Here is a 12,906-nt window from a genome sequence, read left to right as displayed (position 1 = left end):
CCCATTTTGGTTTTGGCAAAGACTCTTGCAACCGTATGACTAAAATTTTTGAGCAGTTGGTAAGTTTAATGGTTATTCTTAGTGAGGATGAGTTGATGTTCACCTCGAAGACTATGATTTTGAGTTTTTGACAAGATGACGGATATCATATATTCCGTATCATAGTAATTTCATGTAACATAGATTTTAAGATTTATAATAAGACGAAGTATGTGGAATTATATTATTTTAAATTTTTGAATGTAATAATAATAGGGGTGCTAAATGCAGCCCGATTTTACTTGGCGTAATATTTTTACTCTCATTTTTTTCATTCTAAAAAAAGTGTAACCCTCACTACTATTATTTTTTCTCAACCTTTTTTGATATTATTTTGGTTCAAATAAATAGATTTTTTTAGTGTCACGTGTATCTAATCAAATTAGAATACATATTTTTATTATATTGCAATGGACGATTTTTTTGATAAGGAAGACCTCGGAATTGTGGTAATTTTTTTTTTTCCTGTTTTTACGAGCCTTTTCATGCAATTCGTATCAAATAAATACTTCTATTTTGCACACATTGAACGTAATATAGTTAACTATTTCGTACAAATTGAACAAAATATAATTAACCATTTCGTACAAATTGAACATAATAGAACTTAATATTCCGTACAAATTGAACAAAGTATAGTTAACCATTTTGTATAGATTGATCATAACAGAAAATTCCGTACAAATTGAACAAAATATACCACTTTGTACAGATTGAACATAACAGAACTAAGTATTTCGTACAAGTTGAACAAGTATAATTAACCACTATATACAGAATACTTAGTTATGTTATTTACAATCTGTATGAAATGGTTAATTATATTTTGTTCAATCTATACGAAATAGTTAATTATATTTTGTTCAATATGTACAAAATATAAGTATCTATTTCATACAAATTGCATGAAAAAGCTCAAATAAACAAGAAAAAAAAAAGAAAATTACCTCAATTTCAAGATCTTCCAAGTCACAAAAAAAAGTCGTCCATTGCCATCAAAATATGTATTCTGATTTGATTAGATACACCGCATACACGTGACACTAACAAATCAAATTTGTAATCACATTTGTTTGAACCAAAATAATATAAAAAAGTTGAGATTAAATAATAAAACCGGGGGTTAGGAATTTTTGAATGAAAAATGAAAGTAAAAGGGTTGCGTCAAGTAAAATCACGCTTCCTTTAGAATATATAGTTATTTCACGTTTGTTTATTTTCTAAAACAAATTCAATGATATTTTTTCTTCTATAAAAAAAATCATATTGTATCCCTTTAATTTTAATAATATATGACAAACCTAATTAAATACGAAGTATGTATTTTGATTGCAAATTTTAAATTTAGTTTTTACCAATTACATTATATTTTTTCAGTTACTTTAAAAAAAATACTTCGTACAATTTAATCAATTTACATTTTCTGTAAATATATTTTTAGTTTTCTATGTTGTCAATGGTCCGTGCATTAGCACTGACACACACTAGATTATGTTGGAAACTAAAAATCCCTTGCCAACATCTATAGAGAACTCAAAGGCTCTCGTTGGAAAGTTTTATTGAATCATCAAAACCATAGATCATGTCCGGCCTATACCACACAAATATACCCCTGAACACTATACCCCTGAACACTATATAGCTTATTAGAGTGAGTTTATCACCCCAAGCTTGCACAACTAGGGTTTTTTAGTTAGTATGAATCTAATCAAGCGCTAAAAACATCTTATGCGGACCTTTTTAGGCGTTTCAAAATCACTTAGACGCACTTTTAAAAACTAAAGTCTCTTCCTTATCAACCGAGTACTAATGAAGCACTGAAAATATTACATTGCATCTTCTAAACTGGAACCTTGTTCAACTTTGATGCGAGCTTTTCCAAATTTAGTGGCAGCTTTTCCAGATTCTCTAGCTTTCAATTTTTCCAGCTTTATTGACAACTTTTCTTTCTCTTTTTCTTCTAGATACATCTTATCTGCTTCATCAAGTTTTTTTGCAAAAGCTTTATATTATGTGATATTGATGAACGGCATTTATGTCGCTCTAAGCTTAGGTTTTCTTATTATTTTATTATGATTTTTGTGAGTTTTAGGTAGTTTTTATGCCATTTGTATGTTCTTATTCCACTTTGATGCTTTATAGGAAAATATTGAAGAAATGTGCAAGAAGCAGCCCTGTGCGATCGCACAGGAATTTTGTGCGCTCGCACAGTGAAGAAGAGGAGACATTGAAGGCAAAGAAAGGTCGTGCGACCGAGCTACAGAGTGCGTTCGCACCAAGTGGGTAAAAACTTTCAGCAGCTCCCCGTTTTTGCATGCGCTCGCACGGAAATCCATGCGCTCGCACCAGATTCTTGTGCGCACACACAGCAGAGCCATGTGACCACACAAGAAATGCTGAAGAATTTGGCTAAGTTTGGTATGTACGATCGCACAGAAATTTCGTGTGCTCATAGACACGAAGGAATTGATTCGTCACTCTGTGTGGTCTCATAGAATTTTTGTGCGCCCACACTCATTAATCTCATTCGTTCGCACAGGGGTTTGTGCGTTCGCACACTGATGCGGGTTGGCCTATTTTCGTGATTTGAAATTCTATTTCGGGAAACATATGAATACTTTTTTTTCATTTTATTATGGAGAATTAGTTTTTGGGTTAGTTTTTAAAAAAAAGCTTAGAATTAGTTTTCAGATTTTATGCTTTGAATTCTAGAGAGAGAATCCTTGTTTCAAACACTTTCAAGTTCAATTCAAGTTCAATTCAAGTTTGCTTTCAAGATTCTTCAAGCTTTGAGTAATTTATCTTCACTTCAATCCTTTCAAATTTTGCTTTAGTTTATTTAATTGCTTTCATAATTGAATTTTGGATTTGCTTTATAATTTGATTTCAATAGAATTCTTGGAATTTCTAGCTTGATTACTTGTTTGCTTGCAATTTCGTTAATTCTTTTCAATCATGATGATTCTTAGCATAATTTCAATTGTTCCATTAATGAGTAGTGAGTAGTTAATTGTTAGGGTTAGAGGTGATATTTTGGGAATGATTGGGGATGTAGAGTTAATATGTAGAAATGATGATGTGATTAAATTGTGATTTGCAATTTTGGAATTCCATGTTTGATTGGTTTAGTAGTTCCAAATACTAGGCTAGTCATTATAATTGGAGCTTTCTTCATGGACTTGTCAAGAAATTGAGGGCCTATGAGTGAATTTGAAGTGGCTAGTTGATTTAGTTTCCCAACCTAATTCTAGGGTGACGCGAAAGCGTATCATTAGAGTTAGAATTGGCAAGGTTCGCTAACCGAGTGGGGTGCAGAACCATAATTGTTGGTTGCTTCCATGATTGAATTTCCTTACAGTGTCATGATTGCATTGCATCTCATTTTCTCCAATTTACCCAAGTTTATCCCCGATACCCTAATTCCTTCCATAATTGTTGCATAATTAGCTTAATTTCCCTACTTGTGACTCATACTTTTGAATTAGTTTCTAAACTAGCTTGGTGCATAAACTCAAAAACGAACCGTTCTCTTGGGACGATACCTTAGCTTACCACTATAATACATATAGTGTGTTGGTCTAGGATGTTACAAATATTGTTTGGTAGGTTTATTCCGATTCAACGACACGGAAAAAGCCTCATCAAAATGGCGTCGTTGCCGGGGAGCGGTTGTTGTTCTTGAGTTTAGTATAATCGAGTCTAGTTTAACCAAAAATACCAAAAATATTTAGTTATTGCTTTAGTTTTCTTTTCATTGCTCACGGTTGGTTTGAGTTTGTATGCAAGATAGGGGGAGAACTCGTCATAGGCCTATCTACCCTCTCGACCTAGGGTTAGAGAGGACTTTGCGGAGCTTGAGACGAATCCGAACCCGTTCATCGAGCTACAATCGGTTTGATCCTTTGAGTGTAGTACCGAATCAAGATCTATCAAGTCCAACCATTTATAGAATGGCTCTTCCGGTTAAGAATTTGGGCATACCGGGAGCCTTTGAGGCAACTTCTGGCATACAAGCCCCGACCACTAATGCCAAAAACTTTGAGATAAGGCCCGCGCTGATTACCTTGGTTCAAAGTCACCCGTTTTGCGGAAAAACTAGTGAATCGCCGCATGAACATTTGAAACAATTTGAACATTATTGCGATACTATTAAGCACAACGGGGTGACTTCCGAATATGTTAGGTTGAAGCTATTCCGGTTTTCTCTATTGGGGCGAGAAAGTGATTGGCTTGACAAGGAGGTCAAGCCAAATTCACTAAGGACTTGGAACGAAGTGACAAGTGCATTCCTTAGTAAGTTCTACTCGCATGGGAAGACGGCGGAGTATCGGCACAAAATTCAATCCTTTGAGCAAAAGCGTGATGAATCCTTATTTGAGGCTTGGGATCGATTTAAGGAATACCAAAGGGAGTGTCCTCATCACGGAATACCTAAGTGGCTCCTCCTACAAACTTTCTACTTGGGACTTATCCCAACCTCCAAAACAAGTCTTGATGCGGGGGCGGGTGGTCCAATCATGAATAAGACGGAGGACCAAATCGAAGAGATAATAGAAGATGTCGTGCAAAACTACCAAGCATGGCATGTGGAGACTAGGAATTATGATAGCAAGGGGAAGTATGAAGATGGCAAGGGTTCGACTTTCTCTTTGGAGCAAGCCAATATCATTGAAAAGCTTAGCTCAAGACTTGAGAAGCTTAAGAGTGCTCCGAGTCAACCACCATCTCCATCAACAATTCCTCCACCATCGGCCACCCTTCTCACTAAGGGGAAGGGAAAGGTTAGTTCCTACAACAGAATGCTTCTTGATACATCTTTTTGTGATATTTGTGGTGAGCATGGTCACTTCCCTAGCATGTGTCATTTATTGCATAATGTCTCATATGTTGAACATGGCTCTCCTTATGAGAAAGACTTTGATGTGGAATATGCAAATGCTATGAAGGAGAGGCCTAGATATGATGGTCCCCCGAACCAAAACTTTAATAGACAAGCACCTAGAGGCCTTCCTATGCATGCTTATCAAGGTGGATCCTACCAAGGCCAAGGCCAAGGCCAAGGCTGTAACACCCAGACAATTCCCTTTTTCTAAAATAACCCTTTTTATAAATGTAACTATAGAGAATTATCAAAGTATTATCGCCCGTGTCAAAACGTAACGGCTTATTCAGAATTTTGCAGCGGAAAACATAAAAATAACTTTTAGGTTTATAAATGATCGATTACATATTAAGTCCCAAAAACCAATTAACGGGAATAAGGAAATACGAACAGTACGACAAATTTCAAGTCCAACTTAACAAACCAAATCACTTAACAAAACAAATCTAAATACAAGCTCTCTAACCCCGAACCCAATGATGCATCATCTTCAAACCTGTAGATGGGCAACGCTTATTGATCCTTAGAGACTGCTCACCAAAGATGGGTCATCACAGGATCAATAAGGCATATCCATGATCAACACACACAAACAAAGCACGTAATCAGCAAAGCTGAGTACTACATACTAAAACAATAATAATCCTAACATGATACTATTAAACGAACAATCCTAACATGATATTAATGAACATAAATAAGGGCAGACAAAGCATGATAATTTGACGACCATACTTAACTAGACTAGGCAAGACTTATAACAATAATATTATTTTAGTTGAAATAGACAATGGACCGAGTTGTCCAACCCGAAGTCTTCACTAGGGAAGACGAGGTACGGGCGCGACTCCGTAACCTCAGTGACCTGTGATATCGAGGAACGTTTGAATAAAAATAGAACACGGTGATCAATCCGGTCCCAGAAAAGGCCATGGGCTACCACCATGAACCCCAACTCCTGTTTGTCCGTCACTTCAGACGTGCACAGTCTAAAGCTATTGCTATTCAGTTTCACTTTACATGATTTACAGATTAAAACTCTGTTATGACTCAACAATCACATAAGTCATACAATCAACGATTATTCACAACTGTTTTTATCTTGGAATTAAGCAAGTGATCACAAAGGCATCAAGCATGACTCATTCCAATTAAATCCAACCTTTCCTTTAATACTGATCAACCCCTCTATATGGGTATAAGGTTTCAACTTACTAAACAAGGTCCTCGATCCTCATAAAGTAGTGAAAAGCTAAAAGGGAACAACGATCAATCGACCTGAATCAATATATACAAAATAATCTAGTGTTCCCAACCAACATGTTTGCATCAATCATCCATACTAACATGTTATAATTCTCATAACGAAATGTATGCTCAATATGTCCATCCAACAATATTAAACATGCAAATTCAACATGACCAACTTCATCAACAATATCAACATGACCAAGTTCAACAACAATCTCAACATGACCAAGTTCACCAACAATTTCAACACAACCAAGTTCATCAACGATTTCAACATGGTTTCAACAAATAACACATATTCCAAGCACACAGGTATGTACGTACCTTGTGTAAACAAACTGATAGGCCACTTTAACAATTTCAAAAGTCGCCTAAAGAGAATTCTCTGCCTAAAACAACCAACAAGTAATCCCAATCAATTTCTAATCATTGGCAACCATAATAAAGCATTCTAAATGCATCCTAAACATATTTAGAACCTTCCCCGATATCAAAACTTAAACATTTTGTTTCCTAGCATCATACTTATTGAACTAGTGATTGAAATTCGTTGAAAACTTTTTGCAAACATCGTACTTTAAATTTTCAACAATATAAATTCATTTAAAAATTTCACCAAGGTCAATCTACGTTCCTAATACATCAAAGTAATAAATTTAATAATCCATACCCAACCTACCATGATTTACAATCATAAAAACCTTGAATTTCATACTTTAAATAATCAAAAATTAATATTTCAATGTAATTAGATAATCTGAAAAATAAACATATTATTTGAACATAATATAAAATTCTGAAATTCTAATTAAATTATAAAAATCATAAATTTATTAAATCAACGCATAAATTAAATTAACAAAATATACTTAAAATAATTAGTTTACTTGGGGTTTAAGAAAATAACCAATTCAAGAGGGAGAGGGGAGTGCTGGCCGGCGGACAGGGTGGCGCGGCTATGCGAGGTGTTGGCTGTGACCGGAGGACGGCGGTTGCAGCCGGCACAAACAAAACACGAATGAGTGCCATGAACGAAACAGAAATAAAAAGAAAGAGAACGAAATACAAAGAAGAAGGAAGGATGGACGAACTACCGTGCAGCGGCGGCGACCCTTTCGCGGCGGCGACGAAGCTCGAGGCTGCGGTCGGCGAGGGAGGCTCACGAATTGGTGCTGCGTGAAAACTTAAACAAGAGGGAAGTAATGGTGAGGGAGGACGAAAATCAAGAACGAAACAAAAAGAAGGGGAACGAAGAAGGAGATCGAAGGGTTACCGGCGTTAGGGATCGCCGGTGGCTGTGGCGGCTGGGACGACGACGTGGAGAGCAAGGCAGAGGAGAGGAAACGGCTGAGAGGGATGAGGGTTTGCTGTACGTGAGTTTGAAGGGAGGAATGAATGGCTTGCTTGGGTTTCATGTGAATTAGAGTAAGGGGAGGGTTTGAGTTTTGGGTTTTAATGTTGGGATTTCCCAGGTGAGCTAGAATTAGGATTTAGCTTTTATGATTCGAATCCAAAACTGAATAGGATCGTTTTCTAAATTCGATCAATTTTTCGTAATTCAAATTCTTTTCAACTTAAAATTCTAAAATCATTTTCGATTTCGTAAATCGTTGAAAATATTAAAATATAATAAATACATATACGTTAATTATATATTTATTTTCAAAATTCATAAATTCTTATTTAAATATATTAAATATACGTTAAAATATATAAACAAAATGTATAAAATTACGGGGGATTACAAAGGCCAAGGAGGAGGGTTTGATAATCAAGGTCGGGGTAACTATAGGGCGCAAGGCTATCAAGGCCAAGCTTCCTATGGTCAACCCCATGGCCTAGGTAATCAAACTCAATACAATCAAGGTAGTTATAACCCAAACCACCAAGGTGGAGGGGGTTACAACTACCAATATGGGAAAATATAGGGGAGCTTCTAGTGGGGGCTATCCATTGAATTCGGGAAGCCAATACGGTAATTCCCAATATCCTCCTCCCAGATTCAATGCGCCTAGGACCTATGGCAATCAATTTCCACCTAATTAATCCTACCGGATTTGGCAATGCTCCTCCACCGCTCCCGCCTACCAAGTCTAATCTTGAGGCTCTCACACTACAAAAAAACGCGGCACATTGTGACGATTTTTGGGACAAATTGCGACGCTCTAAAGTGTCGCTATTTCACATAGCGACGCTTCGGGAGAGAGTCGCTATTTTCATTGCCGCTATTTACCGACGCTTTAGAGAGTCACAATTTGCAAAATATCGATGTATTTCGTCGCCGCTATTTGAAATATAGGGACTCTATAGATAGTCGCAATATTTAGACTGTAAAAAGCGTCACTATTTGCACGCATATAGACACATTTATCCGCCACTATAAACTATATAGAGACGCTTTAGACACCCGAAATATTTAGACTCTTATAAGAGTCCCCATACGTTTATTTTCGTGCGAGTTCTCCTTATTCCCTCCAAAATAATTTAGACCTTTTAAAGCGTCACAATTTGCATCATATTATTTTTCATATATACATAATAATTTAGACACTTTGGAGCGTCACAATTTGCATTATATTTTTTTCATATATATATATATATATATATATATATATATATATATATATATATATATATATATATATATATATATATATATATATATATATATATATATATCAATTAATCTAAAATCATGAATTATCTATAAAAAATGTATATCGACCATAGATAACATAATCAAATACAAGTATTAACTTACTACGTACATTATCTTAAAGCAATATATATAAACGTCATGCTATGATTCATATATACTTAGCGATAACGTAGTAAATTTAGAAAAAGAGATAAAAATCATCTATATATTAAATTAATTCGCAGAGTCTAGTCAAACTGAAATAAAAGCGACATTTTAAAATAAAAATAACTTTCTAACTAGCATTATCATTTTTTCTACAAGATAATCCAAAACTAAATAAAAACAACTTCATGGCTACGAACAAACTAATTACCAAGTAAACCTATCTTTATGCTAGCTTAGCTTCAAGATAACTTCATCTCTTGATCTACATTTTACTATTAGCACTTGAATCATCAATAATCTGCAAAGAAAAGTTAATGTCAAATATATATGAAATATGATGAACATTCCATAAAATTAAGGGAAAATTAACAGTCATCGTTGTGGAATTTTCAAATGTCAGCTGATTCAATAACCAAAGACGATATAACACAATAGTAAAAGTAGAATCGGTAGTAATGGAAATTTTACGGGAGAAGGCAAACCTCCGCAGGTGTCAGATCCCTTCCTGATGAACATGGAATGGAAATCTGAAATATAAAAATAAAGAAGTAAAGATGACCGTTTGTGACACAAACATAAAGAAAATCATCTCAAATAATCGGCATACATTATTTGGAGATCCAATTCAGTAAAGAATCGGCATACATTATGCCCTTGTTCGAGAATCATGATAATTTGTGAAAAATGTAGCTTCAGCCGTGTCCAACACAGACATAGTGTATTAGAGGTCCAACTCCGCCAATTTCCTCATACTTAAACAGTTCTGCATGTCTAAGATAATACCACACATTACCATGTCTGATAAGTGATAATCCTAGCCAGCTGACAAAATGTTTCTTCAATTTAGACAAGAGCACCAACGTCTAATACAGGGATCTAACCTCTGCCATTCTCCATAAATTTTACCTATATTCATGATGCTCATACACATGTCCTGATTACCCGACTAACTTAGCTACCAAGGCACAAGAGCACAACATAGACATGTTTCTAGGAAAACAACACTGGCAATGTTCTCAAATTTGGTAACTTCAACACTTTGAGCAGTCATATCCATTCCACCCATAATCATGTTCCAATACCCTGACTGTTAGTCAAACAAAGCAAAACTTCGATTCGACATGTTCTCACTTGACATCATAAAATTCGCCAAGCAAACATATTTTTGAACATAAGAATAACTTATTTAACCGGCTAAAAACAGATCCAATTACAAAACAATCACCCTTTAGAAGCACTACTGGAAGCCAGTTTCTGTATACAACATAAACTCGATTCTCCCAAAAAAGATCGAAACTTTGATAGAGTGCATTGACTAGACTGTAAGATATGTGCAGGGAGCTTAACAGAGGTGAGACACATTCCATGTTTGATTTTTATACAAGCATTAAGGGTCAACGATTCTCCCCCCTCCCTTAAAGACCCCCTGATGAGACTTCTAAGAGATCCCAAAACCAACCAGTTGTCATGCCAAATAGATGTTTTGTACCCATTCTCTGCTCCCCACTGAATAGAATTCTAGAATACAGACGAAGTTGAGCCCTTATTACCTATCGCTATCACCAAGTGGTTGAATACAGACCAAGTTGAATGTCATGCCTTTTCTGATCAAGTTCATTTCAAATGTATTATTTTATTTTTGTTCTTTAGTTTGTGATACATTGGTTTCTTTGTTGCGTCTTGTTTAACCATCTTGTTTACACCTGCATGTTCTGGCATAAATTTTTTTAATTCATTTGGTTGATTGAGATTGACAGTATTTATAAAATTGGACAAACATCGGACATCCATTGATATTGGAATAATATTTTAATACTATTGCACCTAATCACCTACAGCCTAGATGCATAGTTTTTACTCACGTACGATGATAGCCGTGTTATGTGTGCATCTGTATTGGTTTGACCTTTTTTAGTGTGCAAGGGTATGAGGCAAACACTGATGTACAGTGAGCAAGGGTATGAATGTGGGCAATGTGATCGATTGGGTTGGGTGGTGGATGGACTGTTTGAAGGAGGATGAGAAAAATATGGCGGCAATGCTTACATGGATGTGTTGGAATGATCGCAATGCGGTGTTGTATGGCAGCTTACCCAAGTGCCCGAGTGAGACAGTAGCTGCAACAGCTTGTGCCTTGCAAGCATTTGAGCAGGCTGTACAGGAGGGTACTGGTGCAAGGCGAAGGGGAGGGGTAGAGGAGGATAGTGGGAGTGGGGATGGAAGAATGCAGATCATACATCGTAATGAAGTTACTTGGAGTCCACCTGCTGCAGGGGTCTTGAAGATTAATGTTGACGGGGCTATATTTAAAGATGTAGGGGCTGGGATGGGGGTGATAATTAGAGATGAGGAGGGGGCTGTTGTGTGAGCTGCGTGCCTACAGGTAGCACATCAGTGGGAAGTCAGTATAGTAGAAGCAAAATCAATTGTTCTTGGATTAAAGTTGGCTATACAATGTGGGGCAAGGGATGTAGTGGTAGAAAGTGACTGTTTAAAGGTCATTAAATTGGTAAATGGGGAGATAAGAGATGGCCTTTATTTGGGAATGATTGGCAGGGAAATTCGTGAGATAGCTAGCTTGTTTGACTCAATTAGCTTTGTTCATGTTTATAGAGAGGGGGATGCCCGAGTATAGTAGAGGATATTGTTGCTACTGATTTCTGCTTAATTAATAATGATAACTAATGGCCGGTGCCGTTTTCCTCAAAAAAAAGGGTATGGAAGTTAGGCACCTAGAACAGCAACAAGTAGATATGTAGATGGCTAGATGGCTAGAAATTATTTCTCAAATAGAAATTTCTGCAACAGCTGCCCTGCTTTTTAAAATCATTACCAACACTATCTTAACCTAAACATACTGATAAACATGAGAAAGGAAAACCCGTCTACAAAGGCTACAACAGGTGGATAACAGCCCCAATATCTTCTACTTCTGTCTAGTTTTCCCCCCTAATACGTTCTGTAAGGATAAATCATAGATGATAGCTCTAGACTCAGTTGAAAAGTGTTTCTTCAATAAACGATGTGTTGCTCATACAATACTATATATGATCCTCAACACAAGTAACAGTAAACAAGACAAATAGAAAGATCAAGAAACTTTTGTATTCAACAACAAGAAATCAGATAGCCTGTTCATAAACTAGTATGGAGCTGCTATATAAAGATAAGTGAACAGACCAAACAAAACAGACTATAGAAGTCAATCAAACAGAAAACAAGCTTTTACTATGTGCAATATTCAACCATAGGAATTGATAAAGAAGACAAATGTAAACCCATGTGAGGTAGGAGATATTGTGGTGGGTACAGTTTTGGCCCTTGGTTCTGTAAGAGCAATGGAATGTCGGATGGAAGCATTCTATGCTGGTTTTCCAGGTCAGTACATTTAATATCAATGCTTGCTAGTCAACCAGTTCCAGTTTCTTACTTTGTTGAAACCGTGTTTTTATGAAGAAAACTCAAGACTTCTGATTACTATGCGCAACTAAAACTCTTTATTGTAGTTGATTTCAGACTTATCTCTCACTTATGGCCAGAGTTCGACTGAGATTTTATCAGGAGAGTAAGTCGGGCTGCTCTCTTGGATTGGCTTACACTTTATGATGGTAATTTGGTGCTTTGTTGTGGTCTGAGCTCATGATCGAATTTGGAGCTTAATCTTTTTTAGGTGGAATTTTAATGACCATGGTTAAGCCATATTTAATGTCATTTGAAAGCTTTGTTATGACACAGGAGTGTAACAATATCAAAGTTCATTATTTTGCATGGCCATTTGTATTTTAAAATGATTTATGAAGTAATATGGGGCATTTAACATTGTGTTTTCTTTACGAGTTACAGAAGGAGGATCATAAATTAACTAACAGAAACCATAGTTTGCTAACAACCCAGACCTAACACCAAACTTGTGTTTCAGCTAATATCA

The 12,906-nt window shown here is 36.0% G+C and overlaps 1 non-coding gene across 1 annotated transcript; it reads right to left on the bottom strand.

Annotated features, from left to right (window-relative positions):
- Window positions 1-4,362: 4,362 nt before the first annotated feature.
- On the bottom strand, window positions 4,363-4,468 carry LOC130466482 (small nucleolar RNA R71). Its single transcript, XR_008926707.1, has one exon. It is a non-coding gene; the product is annotated as a small nucleolar RNA R71 (small nucleolar RNA).
- Window positions 4,469-12,906: the final 8,438 nt, after the last annotated feature.

This window comes from Spinacia oleracea, chromosome 1 (genome assembly GCF_020520425.1).
Source record: "Spinacia oleracea cultivar Varoflay chromosome 1, BTI_SOV_V1, whole genome shotgun sequence".
Lineage (NCBI taxonomy): Eukaryota > Viridiplantae > Streptophyta > Magnoliopsida > Caryophyllales > Amaranthaceae > Spinacia > Spinacia oleracea.
The sequence above is the reverse complement of the archived record's forward strand: the minus strand, read 5'-3'. Positions and strand labels throughout refer to the sequence as shown.